The sequence below is a fragment of the Parasteatoda tepidariorum genome, chromosome 2 (assembly GCF_982258835.1).
Source record: "Parasteatoda tepidariorum strain Cologne lab strain chromosome 2, Ptep-v5.0, whole genome shotgun sequence".
NCBI classification, from domain to species: Eukaryota; Metazoa; Arthropoda; class Arachnida; order Araneae; family Theridiidae; genus Parasteatoda; species Parasteatoda tepidariorum.
In genome coordinates, this window is record NC_141756.1 from 78168368 (window position 1) to 78183485 (window position 15118).

At 28.5% G+C, this 15118-nt stretch overlaps 1 protein-coding gene and 1 long non-coding RNA gene across 3 annotated transcripts in view; one reads left to right on the plus strand and one right to left on the minus strand.

Annotated features, from left to right (window-relative positions):
- LOC107436426 (otoferlin) overlaps window positions 1–15118 on the plus strand; it is a 362347-nt gene that overhangs the window by 62539 nt on the left and 284690 nt on the right. The gene's annotated exons all lie outside the window — the stretch shown is intronic.
- Window positions 13050–15118, minus strand: part of LOC107438946 (uncharacterized) — an 86525-nt gene continuing 84456 nt past the window's right edge. The window contains exon 2 of the long non-coding RNA XR_001583463.4: window positions 13050–13231. This is a non-coding gene — a long non-coding RNA (uncharacterized LOC107438946). The remainder of the gene's footprint in view (window positions 13232–15118) is intronic.

Genomic DNA, 15118 nt, shown 5'->3' on the forward strand with positions numbered 1-15118 from the left:
GATAAAGTAAAGTATTATGGTACTTTGACGATGGAGTTTATTTTTTAATTGCCATTCATTAATTTACCAGTCGAGGGAAGAAAATGAAACAGACATACAAAAATGTTATTATAATGTTTAGTAAGAGAAAACTGAAAATCACCATGAACTACCATGCTCGTTTAAATCAAAAATGAGAAATGGCAACTTAGTAGACAATTTTCGATTTAGTGAAATTTAATTTATCAGCAGTGGTATGAGTTAAATTCTTATATTTTTCTGTGATTTTACCACTTAATGGTGACGTAGGTAAAACAGGATGCTTCTATCACTTCAGATATCTGGTGTTTGTATCGAATAAAATGGTTTTCCGACTAATTCCTGAGAAAGAATTAAGAATTAATTAGTTTAAGTGTTTATTTTTAAGTAAAGGAACTGTTTCAATTGTAATTTTCTAAACCAGCAATCAAAATAACATTCCCTAGCATGCATCAAAACATGTTCTGCTCCACAAGAAATTGAAATTCTCGGGAAATAGAATTATATGCCATCTGACGTTTCTGAAACAGTAATTACAACAGCATTATTTAAAAATACCTTTTAGGATCTGACGCAAAGGTTCATTTAATTCTAAACAAATAAAAATATATTGTTTTTAAATTTTCTTTTTCAATCTAAATTATTCACGGAGTCATTGTAGCCACCGAAAGAAAAGACTTTCCCATTTAGCAACTAATAATTGAACCACTATTACGATTTTAATGAGTTTTCTTTTCGGTTACTGCTTTTATAATTTTTTTTTCTTAAAGAAGCGGATAGTTTAAAAGGAATTTATTCTCCGTATTTCTCAGGGTATTCACAAGTTTTTCTGTTATTTAATTCAACAGCTACTTAAAGAATTTAGGGAAGCATCACCATTCTATGTCATTTGCTTTTTAAAAGACAGCTAATTAAAAATAGAAATAAAGGTAGCGTCAACTGAAAAGTTACGTAATCGCAAGGAGTGTGATTTCAGTTTTATTTGCTTCGTTACTTTTGATTTTGATTGCTTTTCATGAAAGGAGTTCATTAAATGGTTTAAATTTTTTAAAGTTCAGTAATGATGAGATTTCATTTCTTTTATGGCATCCATTTGTGGATTTTTAATAATTGTTTAGATCCCATTGTTAGAAATTGTCTTTTCTTTGTTATGAACGTTGCCTATATTTAACTTTTGATTCTTTATCTAATTTTTGACAGTTATTTTTATGTAAATATGTAATATTTATAAATATGCAGTATTTTATTTTCAAAACTTTAAAAGAATATAATGTTAACTCGTTACGTTTTAAAAAGTTCCAAGCTCAATAGTGTGAAATTCTTCTAAGGTCGTGTGTATGTTAAATAGAGGGTTAGTTCTTCCACGCTTAACTCGAACAACCGATGATTTTTAACTAACGAATTATCATGAATAAACGAAACGAAATTCATAACGAGAAACAAACATTTTTTTTGAAATTGCTGCATTAGTATCAGAATAAGTCTGAAGTAAAGAAATCCAATTTCTAGTGCTTCGGAAATTCTTAAAAACCTAATATTTAATTCATTTTCCATGAACAATTATACTAAATTTAACGGACATTGGCAATATAATAATTGCGCTGTTTAATTGTAAATCTCGCCATCTCCTCCAAAGCGATTTTTTTAAAATTCCATATAAATTTTCCATCAAATGAATACAAGAAACCATAGTGAAATCGATTAAATTAGTCTTATATATTGTGCGCTGAAAAACAATAAATAAATAAATAAATAAATGAATAAATAAATAAATAAATAAATAAATAAGTAAATAAATAAATAAATAAATAAATAAATAAATAAATAAATAAGTAAATAAATAAATAAACGGTCCACTCTGAATAACTTTTGATCAAATGATCGGATTTCCACGTTCTAAGGTTCTTTCGTAATGGTTTAAGTGGTGACCTCAAATATGCTAATTAACTAATGATGACGCTATTTTAAGTTACGAAATCAGACGCAAAAACTTAAAACAAAAACTAAACTTTGTCTAAATAAAACATACTTTTTTTTTCAACGGATTCAAATTTCTGACCCCCAAAATATAGGATGCTGCCAAAATCATGGAAATATGGTCCCCATAGTTTTGTCAAGAGAGCAATCTAAAGTTTGGACCCCTTAATGTTAATTTTTTTTGCGTCTAGTTTTAAATTGAAAGACAAACTTATACAATACCCGTTAAAAACAAAATGGATTTTCAGAAAACTATATTTGACTCTTTTTCTGACCATTTGAAAGACAATTTTGATTTACTCCCGCAATTTTTTAAAAATATTTTTACAGAAATATACAAATTCTATATCATTCATCATATATTTCTGTCACTAATAAAAATAGTTCCTAGTGCAAAATTAACTTTTTTTTATAAATAAAACTACCCAAACTAAAAAATTTAATCTATTGCTGCTAATGATTTGGTACTTTTTTCATTTTTAAAACATTATATTCTTTTTGTTTTAAAAATACTACAACCTAGCATTGCCTCGGGTTAAATAATTTGATGAAAAGTAATATCAAATTTTACAAATGGCGAGTTTATTTTTTTAGTTTCCTAAATTTTGTCTTTGAGGAATTTACTTTTTTTTTAAAGAAAATTCCCTAGGAAATAATAATCTTCGAATGATAATAATTTTTTCTTCGTATTGGCGTTTTTCAGTTTATTTTAGCTTTAAATTTGTTATTTGATGGCTAACAAAAACAAACTAGTTTATTAAGCAGAGGGTGTATCATTTTTTTTTGTTTATAAAATATAAATTTGAATATGCAGAATGAAGATAACTTTAAATTGGAAGGATTTGCTCACAGCAGTCTTTTTTCTTCATATATTTACATCTGTGTTTATTTACATAAATTGTTCAAAAAATGCATCGAAAAATGTTTGGAGGTGAAATAATAATTTTTTACTTACTGAAATAATTAAAAAAGAAACTTCTCATTCGCTAAGTATTGAAATTTTTACCTAATTAAAATATATACTAAGAAACTACAAAATATTTTGCACTTTCCTTAATTATTTTTAACTAACTAATTACTCGTTTTTAATGTTTTGTTTTGTGATCCAATGCTTTTTGGAAGACTGTTAGATAAATCGTAGCATCTCTTATTCGCGATCGCAACGAACTATAGGGGGCGTTGTTGTATGAGACTAATACCTGCGATTTCTATATGAACAGTCATTCAGTTACTCTAGAGACGTCGTTAATGTAGCACGTAGCATTGCAACGTTCCTTCTTTAGTGTGGCTAATTAAATTTAAAAAAGAAAAATGCTTGATATTCTTTCTTATGCAAACGAAAACAAAATGGTATCTCTTTTTATTAGAGAAGGAATATCCAAAACACATCGGAAAAATATTTGTACATTAACTGAAAAAAAATATGTATATTCTTATAAGAGTTAAAACCTAATGCCCGAGAAATAGTATTACTAAATTTAATGATATAACATGAAAGGCCCTTTTAAACTTTACATTCTATAGTTTTAAGAATCATATTGCTTCAAAAATTAAAATGAACAAAAAGTATACATAAGCCTCATAATTTTATGAAATTTAATTTTGCAAACAAAGTTTTTTGACAACAATTTTTATCAAAAAATTTCAAGTTTCAATAAAATTCATTATTTAGAAACTAAGAAACGTAAAATAAAGAATGCTGACGAAACAAAAGCAAAAAAAACAATTATTTTTTGTCGCCATTTTTCGTGCTACGAAAATTCGTCTTTGGGATTTGCCAAAAACAAAACAAGATGCAATTTTATTTTTTCAGGAGGGAAATATTTTAACGAAAAAACGAAAATGTACCAATTCCCACAACATGAAACTTTATCTTGGTAAACGTACGTTTTGGAAATGTTATTTCATTTGGAATCTTATTTATCAGAGTTCATATGGCGATATGATTGTTTTGAATCTATGCTAAACTCTATATTGGCTCATTTTCCACCGAAATCCGATCGACTATTTTGATTTTAAATAAAGTGTTTTATTTTATGAATTGTCGCAAAAATTTTAAGTGTAGATTGGCGGCACTTAAAAACCGCCAAATCTGTAGCGGCGGTGGCGTTAATACGTAAGTACCGAATTTTTATTCCATACTTTTCTGAATCATATTACTTCAAACATTGGAATATACAAGAAGTATACATAAACACATAATGTTATACCATTTAATTTTTCAAAAAAAGTATTTTGAGAACAATTTTTATCAAAAAATTATGAACTAAAAAACGGAAAATAAAGAATTCTTAGGATAAAAAAACGATTTTAAGAATTCTTTACATTGAAATAAAAACTTTCATATTGTTTCTTTTTTTATTATTCTTATAGTTCTAAATAAGACGTAAAAAACCATTCTGTAGAGAACCATCATCAAATGAAAAAAAAATATTTACAGGCAAATTTTTTTTTATTGTAAAAATCATTGCACTTACCTGATTTATAATTCCCGGAGAATTCCAAAATGATAAGCGCCTTGTTTGAAAACTTTATTCTCGAATAATAGATACATAGTTTATCCCTTCATTACTTTTAGATAACATACTACACAGCAAAATTTTATAATTGATATGAATTTGAATATGTAGCTAAAAACAGAATAGCTGAATTCTAGTTGAACTTATTCTTTCAAAACTAAAAAATACTTACCAAGAAAACGATTAAAATTAATTAAGAATCAGCACAAATGGCACTATTTCAAGTAACTTGGATAATTTTTTATTGTTGTTTTCCGACTTATATGGATGCAGAAATATATACTATTCTATAACGAAGAAGAATATGTTATAACTATTACAATTCTGTATGTTCTGAATTCATATTTATTCACTGGAATGACGAAAGCAATGTTGACTTCACTTTAATTCGTAATGAATTGAAGACAGAAGAAATGCATTTTACCTTAATACACATATCTGTAACAGTATCTGAAATCGGAAGTCATCAGTTACAAGTTTGTTGATAATAGAAATTAAAAATTATTGAGGAATTTTTCTTCAAATGTTTGGCGTGTTCTGTTCCTGAAAGATTTACTAATATTCTGGAGATTTTTTTCAAGTTCTACGGCCTTTTCCTTAGGGAAATTTTGTTTCTTATTTGCTGCTAAAAAATGGCGTCTGATTCTGTCAATGATTTCGATGGAACTAAATGAAAACGTGCTAAATTAATGTCTGATATTTACAGGCTCCCGCTAGACGGCGTACTCGAGCGTTGCGATCGCGAATTAAGTTTTAGTAACTCAACAGATTGTAAATTAAAGATAAAAGCACAAATATATGTTCTTAGGTTTTATAATTTTCGCTCTTAATTTCTGCAAAGCCGATCTATATCGCGGGTGAAGATGTTTGAACCATGTCTGGCGTTGCTTAGCCTTCCCTATAGCCATATTTTAAAATAAATAAATACTAAATGAAATGAAATTATATAAAAAGCGTTATTCTTTTTAGGAAGAAAAAAGTAGGATATACTTTGTGCTACATAGACTAAAGTGAAAAATAACGTGAATAAAGCCCAAATTGAGAACAGAAATGGTCATGATAGTTTCGGCTCTCTTGACCGAAACTTCGGTTCTCTCCGGCCTTTTTCAGAGTCTAAACACCAAAATAAGGCACGGTAGTTGGTGTTTAGCTTCGTGAATAAAGAACAATAGTTTGTGTTAAGACATTGAGAAAGGTTCTTGTCTAGCAAACCGAAATTGTAGTTATGCCTATTTCTGGACTTGATTTGTGCCTTATTCACGTTGTGTTTTACTATAGACTTTTCACGTTGTTTTATGATCAATACATGATATTGATATATGAATTGTTTTATGTTAAGTAGGCCAATATCTGACTCTAAAGGTAGCCTGTTTTTATAATTGGTCTCTTTTTCTTTTGTGTATATATTTAAAATCCCGAAAATATTTTGGTGCTACTTTTGACATTGATTCTCGGTATGAAATTATTTACTATGTACAGTCGGCAAAAAAAAAAAGATATCACCCTGAATAATTTTCGTTCTAATGATCGGATTTTCACGAACTAAGTGTTAATCTTAATGGTTCCTGGGGGTGACCTCAAATATGCTAATTAATTAGTGCTAACTATTAATTAAGTTACGAAATCAGACACAAAAATGTACTTTCTCTGAATAAACATATATTTTTTCTTACATATTTGGATTCTTAACCTTCAAAATATAGGGGGTAGCCGCAATCTGGGAAATATGGTCCCCATAGTTTGGTCAGGAGAGCGATTCAAAGTTCGTACCCCTTAATGTTAATTTCACTTTTTACGTTTTTAGTCATATTTTAAAAACTAATAAAGCAATTCGAAGAAAATTTCACCCAGTCATAAAACTCATTTACCCAAAGATAATTTCACGAAAAAAATAATTTTTAATAATTGTTAATTATTTTTTATTATTTAATTAAATTAAGGATGAAAAATTTTTGAATTATAAGGTATGAATTTTTTTATACCATATTAATCTACATATTTTTCAATTGAAAAATCTAAAGTTTCAACTGTTTTTATTTATTAGAAGCTGAGAAAAATTAAAATTAATTATTTTTAAAAAAATAATTTGGCGACAATGAAGAAATGATTAAATGGAGCGATAATATTAAAATGTGATAAACTTGCGAGGAACTTGACTTCGCGCGCTTAGCATAAAATTTCATTCATATTTTTTTCGCTAATAATCGTTTGCTTATCTTTTCATTTTTATTTTTTTAAGCTATAAAATACGATGTTTCTTCTTTAGTCGTCTAAAATTCTATTTGCAATTTAGTAAAGAAATTTGAATAAAACATTTTATTGAATAAAATACATTTTATTCAGAGAATGTGGAGTTTTATAAAAGCATGCTTCTGATAGAATATGATTATACAACAGATTGTGCTTCTTTAATGTGATTTTTTTATTTTTTTATTTTCTCAATAACTGATAAAATTTCAATAATATACATACGAATGAATAAATTTGGAATAAAATATTCATAAATTTCTTGAATATATATTTTATAAATATTAATAAAAATACGCAGTCACGCAAATACGCAGTATTTGTTATTAAATGCAAATTATGTAAAAAAAAATTAGATAACTTACATAATATTGTTTTAAGCTTTTGGTGGTTTAAATAATAAGTAGTAAGATAACCAAGTGAAGGAACAGTTCTTAACTTGAATAAACACTAAATTTTCCAGTGAATGAACACTTAATTTTGAGAATGTTTGATGCTCGTTAGGAATCCTTAGGCCACACAGATATCTGTCGCCTGTAGATGCCTGAATTGACTGATGTTAACACAGGCGGGCATTAGGAAAAAAAAAATCTTTTAAGTTTTCGTGCCCCCATTTCAGTATCTTAAGGGCCTTACGAGCTCTGTTTAAAAAGAGAGTATCATATCAGATATATATATATATATATATATATATATATATATATATGTATAAATATATCGTTTATACGACGCACAGAATCGGTTATACGTCGGTTTTTAGATTTTGTTCACGTTTATTTAATTTTTTTCTTTTTTCTTGTGTATTTATTTTTTCTTGTGTTGGCGTAATTTGCCAACATGAATGATACAGAAAAGGGTGCCAACAAGAATGCTTGGATGACGACCGTAATTTTTACTAGATGAATTAAAAAAACTAAACAATGTTATGAAGAGGCAAAAACGAAAAATTTTGCTATTCATCAACCAATGTCCAGCGCACCCATCGATACTAATTATTTTGGAAAAGGTTAAAGCTCCTTTTTTCCAGCAAATTGCACAAGTGCACTTCAGCCGTTAGATTTGGCCGTGATTAGAAATCTACAATTGCATCATACAAGTAGAAAGCAATAAGTTCAGCTCGCTATTCAAAGCATTGTAGAGACTAATAGCAAGAAAATATAATTAAAGCTAACATACATTCAAATTGCTCACTGCAATTTTTCTTCTTTGGTTATTTGTTTGTTTTGCTTTGTCTAATTTAGAAATTTATGTAAATCAACACGATAAACATTAAAATTAACTGAAAACAGAGTAAGTTTCAGTTTTAGAAGTAGAATTCGATTATACGACGTTATCGCTTATACGACGTTTTTCGGTGGTCCCTTCGGCGTCGTATAAACGATGTTCCACTGTATATATATATATATATATATATATATTTATATATATATATATATATATATATATATATATATATATATATATATATATATATATATATATATATATATATATATATATATATATATATATATATATATAATGTAACATAAAAAGCTTCAATTAATCTTTTTATGTTAGTTTCTTTGCTATAAAACTTCATCCTAATTAATTATTCTAAACGAAATACTTTCTCACACTTTTAAAAACCACATCCTGTTCTTAAATCTATTTTTGACTCAAGTATGCATTTAATTAAGAGCAGGACATTTTTCCCTTTGCTCTTGTGTGGGAAACGTTCGATCTATTTCATAAACCAATAGCAACTACTATGAGTTCCCTCTTTCCCTAAATTAAGACATATTACGGATTTTACTTTGCAAGATTTTCCCTAACATATAACCAAGGAGCGCAACTTTTCATGTGCACTTTCACTCATTCTCATGACTGCTCTTGTCTAATAATTAATAAATAAATTTTGTACCCTCCTTCCCGACCTATGACCTGTTTTAATCCTTCCACTCGGCAACGACGTTATATATATATATATATATAAGAAAACAAAAATAATCATAGTAGCAGTATTTGGTGGTAAATGTAGCTTATCGTAATTGAAGAATATGCTGTGCGACATTTTATGGTGAATTTGCGAACGTAAGTTTCAGAATGTATCGAAACATGTGGATGCTATTTGCTAATCATCTTTATCCAAAGAAAACCATGTAACGTAAATATCTAGCAAAATGAAGCAATTTTTTAAACAATGAATCATACAATATGCAACATATTATTTCTATATCTTATTCTTAAACATAACATATTTCAATGTTTTTAAAATGCCACTAAACATTCAGCAATTCATTGAGTTATAGAAAAAAGAAATCGTAAATTACAGAAAACCTTGTGAATGTGCATTAGAATTACTATACAATCTACATTTTATTTTTCATGCACTTTTTTTTCCTTCAAACTTTCATGCCTAGAAGACTCGATTAAAGCTGTAAAAATCATTATCCCTAAAATTTTGTATATAGCTATTATAAGTTATGTTAATTTGATTTTAGTATGAAATCCTCGAATAAACATAGCAAAAATAGCATAATCTAAATAATATCAGATAAAAAGTTCATGTATTTAAATTCTGAAAACTTATAAATCGATTCAAATTTTCTTTTCAAAAGAGATTAAAATAATTTTTTATTTTATTTATTTATTTATTTTTTTTGCTTTTTGGACATAAATGAACTTAAAAATTGTCTATTGCCTAGAAACTTCGAGGTGTTTTCTATTAACTATTAATTAAACCTCTCAGAGCAATCACAAAACATTATTTCAATTTTTTTACAGTCAGAAATTGGTTGCCTAGCAACCTAGTAAAATTAAGCGTTTCTCTTTTGAATCAGTCAAGGGTTATCTTAAAATATTTATTTGCGCAGGCGACTTTTTTTGGCGGTTTTCTGGACTATCGCCAAATATATAAACCTTTACTGCTACCCAATTTACGACCCAATTGTTTTAAAATTTTGTCTACCCCCCCTAATTCAAGTGTCTAGATTCCAAATATGTAAAAAAAAATATATGTTTATTCAGAGAAAGTACGTTTTTGTGTCTGATTTCGTAACTTAATTAATAGTTAGCACTAATTAATTAGCATATTTGAGGTCACCCCCAGGAACCATTAAGATTGACACTTAGTTCGTGAAAATCGGATCATTAGAACGAAAGTTATTCAGGGTGATATCTTTTTTTTTTAGGGGACTGTACAGGTTTTACAGTTACTTTTTGAAATGACTAGAGTTTCTTTGATTATATTATGCAAGTGACCATGAGTATCTTTTATGTGACAAATATTTATCTATTATTTTTTTTTAGATAGTTGTTTTAAATTGTTATAGATGTGTTCCATTTAACAAAAAAAGAAAGGATTTTCTCTTTTCGAATATTTCTAGGCTTAATATGCAAAAAAAAAAAAAAAAAAAAAAAAAAAAAAAGGAAAGAAAGAAAGTAAAATTATTTCGAGTAAGTTTATACAAGAAAAATAACGGAAACTTTTTCTCCTCTTTTTTGTTTTTTTCCAAAAAGTTTCTCTCCTTTTAAACTTTTCTTTCCTTTGGATGAAACTTTTTCTATTCTTTTTCTTTTTTTACAGGTTAATTCTATTAAACTTTTTTTTACTGATATAGATTAATACACTGCTTGAAAATTGCTAAGGAACAACTGATTTATACAAAGTAGTGTTCTTGACAGCCAACTAATAAATCAAAGTAGTAAATCAAAATAAAATCAAGTGTAGAGGGCGTGGTAGAGCAATACCTGTAATCCGTGCAAAAGGGGGTGCACAGATTCTTCTCCTTATTCATTCAAAAATTCATAATATTTGACCAAAATACAACATAGGTTGTTGAAATTATTTCTGTGGAATTCAATGTGGTATTGTAATAATTAAGAGCAAACATAAAGCATATTATCTGAGTTCTTACGATCGTGGACGAGCAGTTAGATGACTGAAACCAGGTCAAAACATTTATGAGGTCGTAGTAGCGGGAGTCTAAAAATGTGTCATCTCGCGAATAAAAAAGACCGTTGAAAGGGGGAGATGTTATGTGATAGCATACTGGGTGGTCGTTGTAGGAATTATGACCACCTCAAGGTGACTGTATGTATATCCAGTAGCGAAAGGGAACCGAAATGTCACTCGTAGGCCGATTGTTGCAGATTATGCAACCACTACCGGTACACATGTTTCTCCCACAACCACCTCACGGGGATAAAACTAAGTTGGTTTGCATGCACGGAAGCGTGTTCGATGCATCACACTCTAACGACATCATCGTCGAAAAAGATTACGTTGGTGCAAGGAATGTTTTGGTTAGGGTAACCAGTTAAGGTCCAGAGTGATGTTCTCCGACGAATCCCGATTCACTATGAAAAGTGATCCTGGCTACCAGTTAGCGTGGAGAGAGAGGGGAACACGGTGAGCACAACAATAGGCTCGCGAATGTGATCGGTATGGCCCAGCCGTGCCGGTATGGCCAGACATCAAGCTCAATGGCTGAACACCGTTTCACATCTTTGAGCGAGGTGACGTTACATCGTAGCGGTATTGCAAAGATATCGTTCTGGATCATGTTTGTCTTTTTAGAGGTATAGTTGGTTCAGACTTTCTGTTTTCGGACGGCAATGAGCGGTCACGCAGGTGCGCTGAGGTATCGGACACGCTGGAAAGTAAAGATATTGACCGTATGCACTGTGTACACCTCGGACCTAAATTCTATAGAGCAGTGATTCTCAACCACTGTGCCGCGGCACTTTTGTGTGCCGCCAAATTCTTAAAAATGTGCCGCCAAATATTAGAAATGATGCAATAAAAATTATAATGCTTTTTTTTATTATGAGTAAAGTTTAAAATAAAGAAATGTGTATATATATATATACTTTTTATAATTTTCCCACGCTTTAACAGCGTGATAGCATCTTCGTCGGCGATTGTATTGTCTCTGACAATCTTAAAATAAGATGGAAGTGTCTAACATACAATTTTAAAAAATGTTGTAAGAGCTGATCATTTAAGTAAGCTATGCAATTAGTAAGCAAACTAACAAAGGATAACTAAAAAAACAAATATATAAAAAACAAATTAACAAAGGATAATAAACAAAAATTAAGCTAACAATTAATAATTAGCAAAAAACTGGTTAACAAGAAATGAAAAAAAAAACAGTTAATAATTATAGAAAACAAGCTAACAATTTATGACTAGCAAAAAAATAACTGTTACTAACTAATAAAAAATTGGTCGAAAGAAATAATTAATCCCTTAATAAATGTGATTTTGCAGTGCATATTATTTTATTCCACATTCAAAATTATTATCACAAACTACTTAACACAGTGTAAAATAGGTAATTAAACAACTTCTAATCTAATTTTTTCATTGCGTGCCGTCAAATTTTGAAATCGTTAAAAGTGTGCCGCAACGAAAAAAAGGTTGAGAATCACTGCTATAGAGTATTCCTGGGTTGCCCTTAGCAGACGCGTCTCACAAAGAACACACCTTTTCCGAACCGTGCAAGAGCTGCTGAAAACCGTTTCGAGAGAGGAGTGAGACAATATCACACAGGGATTCTTCGATAGTAGCATAAATAACAGATGCCACATGTGCATCAGTGTTTGAGGTAATCATACTTCTTACTGAGGTACTCATTTCTATTTCATTCTGGAAAGAAGATAAATTTCTCAGGAATGTTCGAAAATCGTCCGATGGGCATATTTTTTATTTTTAATTTTATTACTTTTCGATATGTGGATATCTGAACTATTTTGCATACATATTGTCGCTACTAAATATGTACATAGTTTCATTTCATCAATCAATGTCTGTTAGTAACTATTCGAAAAAATGTAACTATTCCTTAGCAATTGTCCAACAGTGGAATTGTATAAAGATTGAAGACGATTATAAAAAAATGAGAATGCTGGGATTTTTTCCCATGATTATAAGCATGTTTTTTCTTCGTCAGAAATTTCTAAATTTGACTTTTAAAAATTCAGAGCATGCAAAAGTTTAATCTTTCAAACAATACAATGACAAATATGTTATTCAGAAAAATAAAAAAAAATAAAAGCATTAAAAAAAACTCACGAGTTTCTTCCAAAAATGCACAAATATAAGTTGCGAATTTTTCTTAAACGAATCCCAGTTTAAAATACAATTTTCATCATTCTAACGTTTAAAGAAGTTTAACTTTGTAGTTATTTCGGAACATGATTTCTGTTTACAAGGAAAATGCAGCTTGACTGAATACTTACAACCTTATTCCATGCCATGAAAGCTTATACTAAGCCTGAATAGAAATTCTCTTACACTGCTTCAAGAAATAAGAAACTATTTTTATTAGAACATTTCTTTGGATACACATGAAAGAGTAAAACAAAAATCACCCTGTAATATTAGCATAGTGAAGATATTCTTCTTTCTTTGGGCTGCTTTTTCTAATCGAATAAATTGAGTTTCTGGACGGCAGACAATGACTTTGTCGACAAGTCTTTTCCTATAATCAAAGTATTTCAAATTTCGTTTTAGTAGTATTTTTATTATTTAGCGAAAAAAAAAAACTTTTATATTATTATACATTTTTGTAGATAGTGATTATAAAATACGTATATTGATTTTTTTTAAACTATGCGAAATGAGGGTTTTAGCTTAGTACAGTCCGCAAAAAAAAAAAAGATATCACCCTGAATAACTTTCGTTCTAATGATCGGATTTTCACGAACTAAGTGTTAATCTTAATGGTTCTTGGGGGTGACCTCAAATATGCTAATTAATTAGTGCTAACTATTAAGTTACGAAATCAGACACAAAAACGTACTTTCTCTGAATAAACATATATTTTTTCTTACATATTTGGATTTTTAACCTTCAAAATATAGGGGGTAGCCGCAATCTGGGAAATATGGTCCCCATAGTTTGGTCAGGAGAGCGATCCAAAGTTCGTACCCCTTAATGTTAATTTCACTTTTTACGTTTTTAGTCATATTTTAAAAACTAATAAAGCAATTCGAAGAAAATTTCACCCAGTCATAAAACTCATTTACCCAAAGATAATTTCAAGAAAAAAATAATTTTTAATAATTGTTAATTATTTTTTATTATTTAATTAAATTAAGGATGAAAAATTTTTGAATTATAAGGTATGAATTTTTTTATACCATATTAATCTACATATTTTTCAATTGAAAAATCTAAAGTTTCAACTGTTTTTATTTATTAGAAGCTGAGAAAAATTAAAATTAATTATTTTCAAAAAAATAATTTGGCGACAATGAAGAAATGATTAAATGGGGCGATTAATATTAAAATGTGATAAACTTGCGAGGAACTTGACTTCGCGCGCTCAGCATAAAATTCCATTCATATTTTTTTCGCTAATAATCGTTTGCTTATCTTTTCATTTTTATTTTTTTAAGCTATAAAATACGATGTTTCTTTTTTAGTCGTCTAAAATTCTATTTGCAATTTAGTAAAGAAATTTGAATGAAACATTTTATTGAATAAAATACATTTTATTCAGAGAATGTGGAGTTTTATAAAAGCATGCTTCTGATAGAATATGATTATACAACAGATTGTGCTTCTTTAATGTGATTATTTTTTATTTTTTAGTTTTTTTTTCTCAATAACTGATAAAATTTCAATAATATACATACGAATGAATAAATTTGGAATAAAATATTCATCAATTTCTTGAATATATATTTTATAAATATTAATAAAAATACGTAGTCAACATTTTTAAGCATCTCTCACAACATCGCAAATTTCTCAAAATCTTATAGGGTAAACTAACCAGTGATGGAATACTTAAGCTTAGCTTGTCTTTAAAAAAAAATCATAAAAATTTCAAAATTTGTAATTTTAGCTAAATGACGTATTTGTTATTAAATGCATGTCGACATATTTGTTATTAAATGCAAATTATGTAAAAAAAATTTAGATAACTTACATAATATTGTTTTAAGCTTTTGGTGGTTTAAATAATAAGTAGTAAGATAACCAAGTGAAGGAACAGTTCTTAAATTGAATAAACACTAAATTTTCCAGTGAATGAACACTTAATTTTGAGAATGTTTGATGCTCGTTAGGAATTCTTAGGCCACACAGATATCTGTCGCCCTGTAGATGCCTGAATTGACGGATGTTAACACAGGCGGGCATTAGGAAAAAAAAATCTTTTAAGTTTTCGTGCCCCCATTTCAGTATCTTAAGGGCCTTACGAGCTCTGTTTAAAAATAGAGTATCATATCAGATATATATATATATATATATATATATATATATATATATATATATATATATATATATATATATATATATATATATATATATATATATATATATATATATATATATATATATATATATATATATATATATA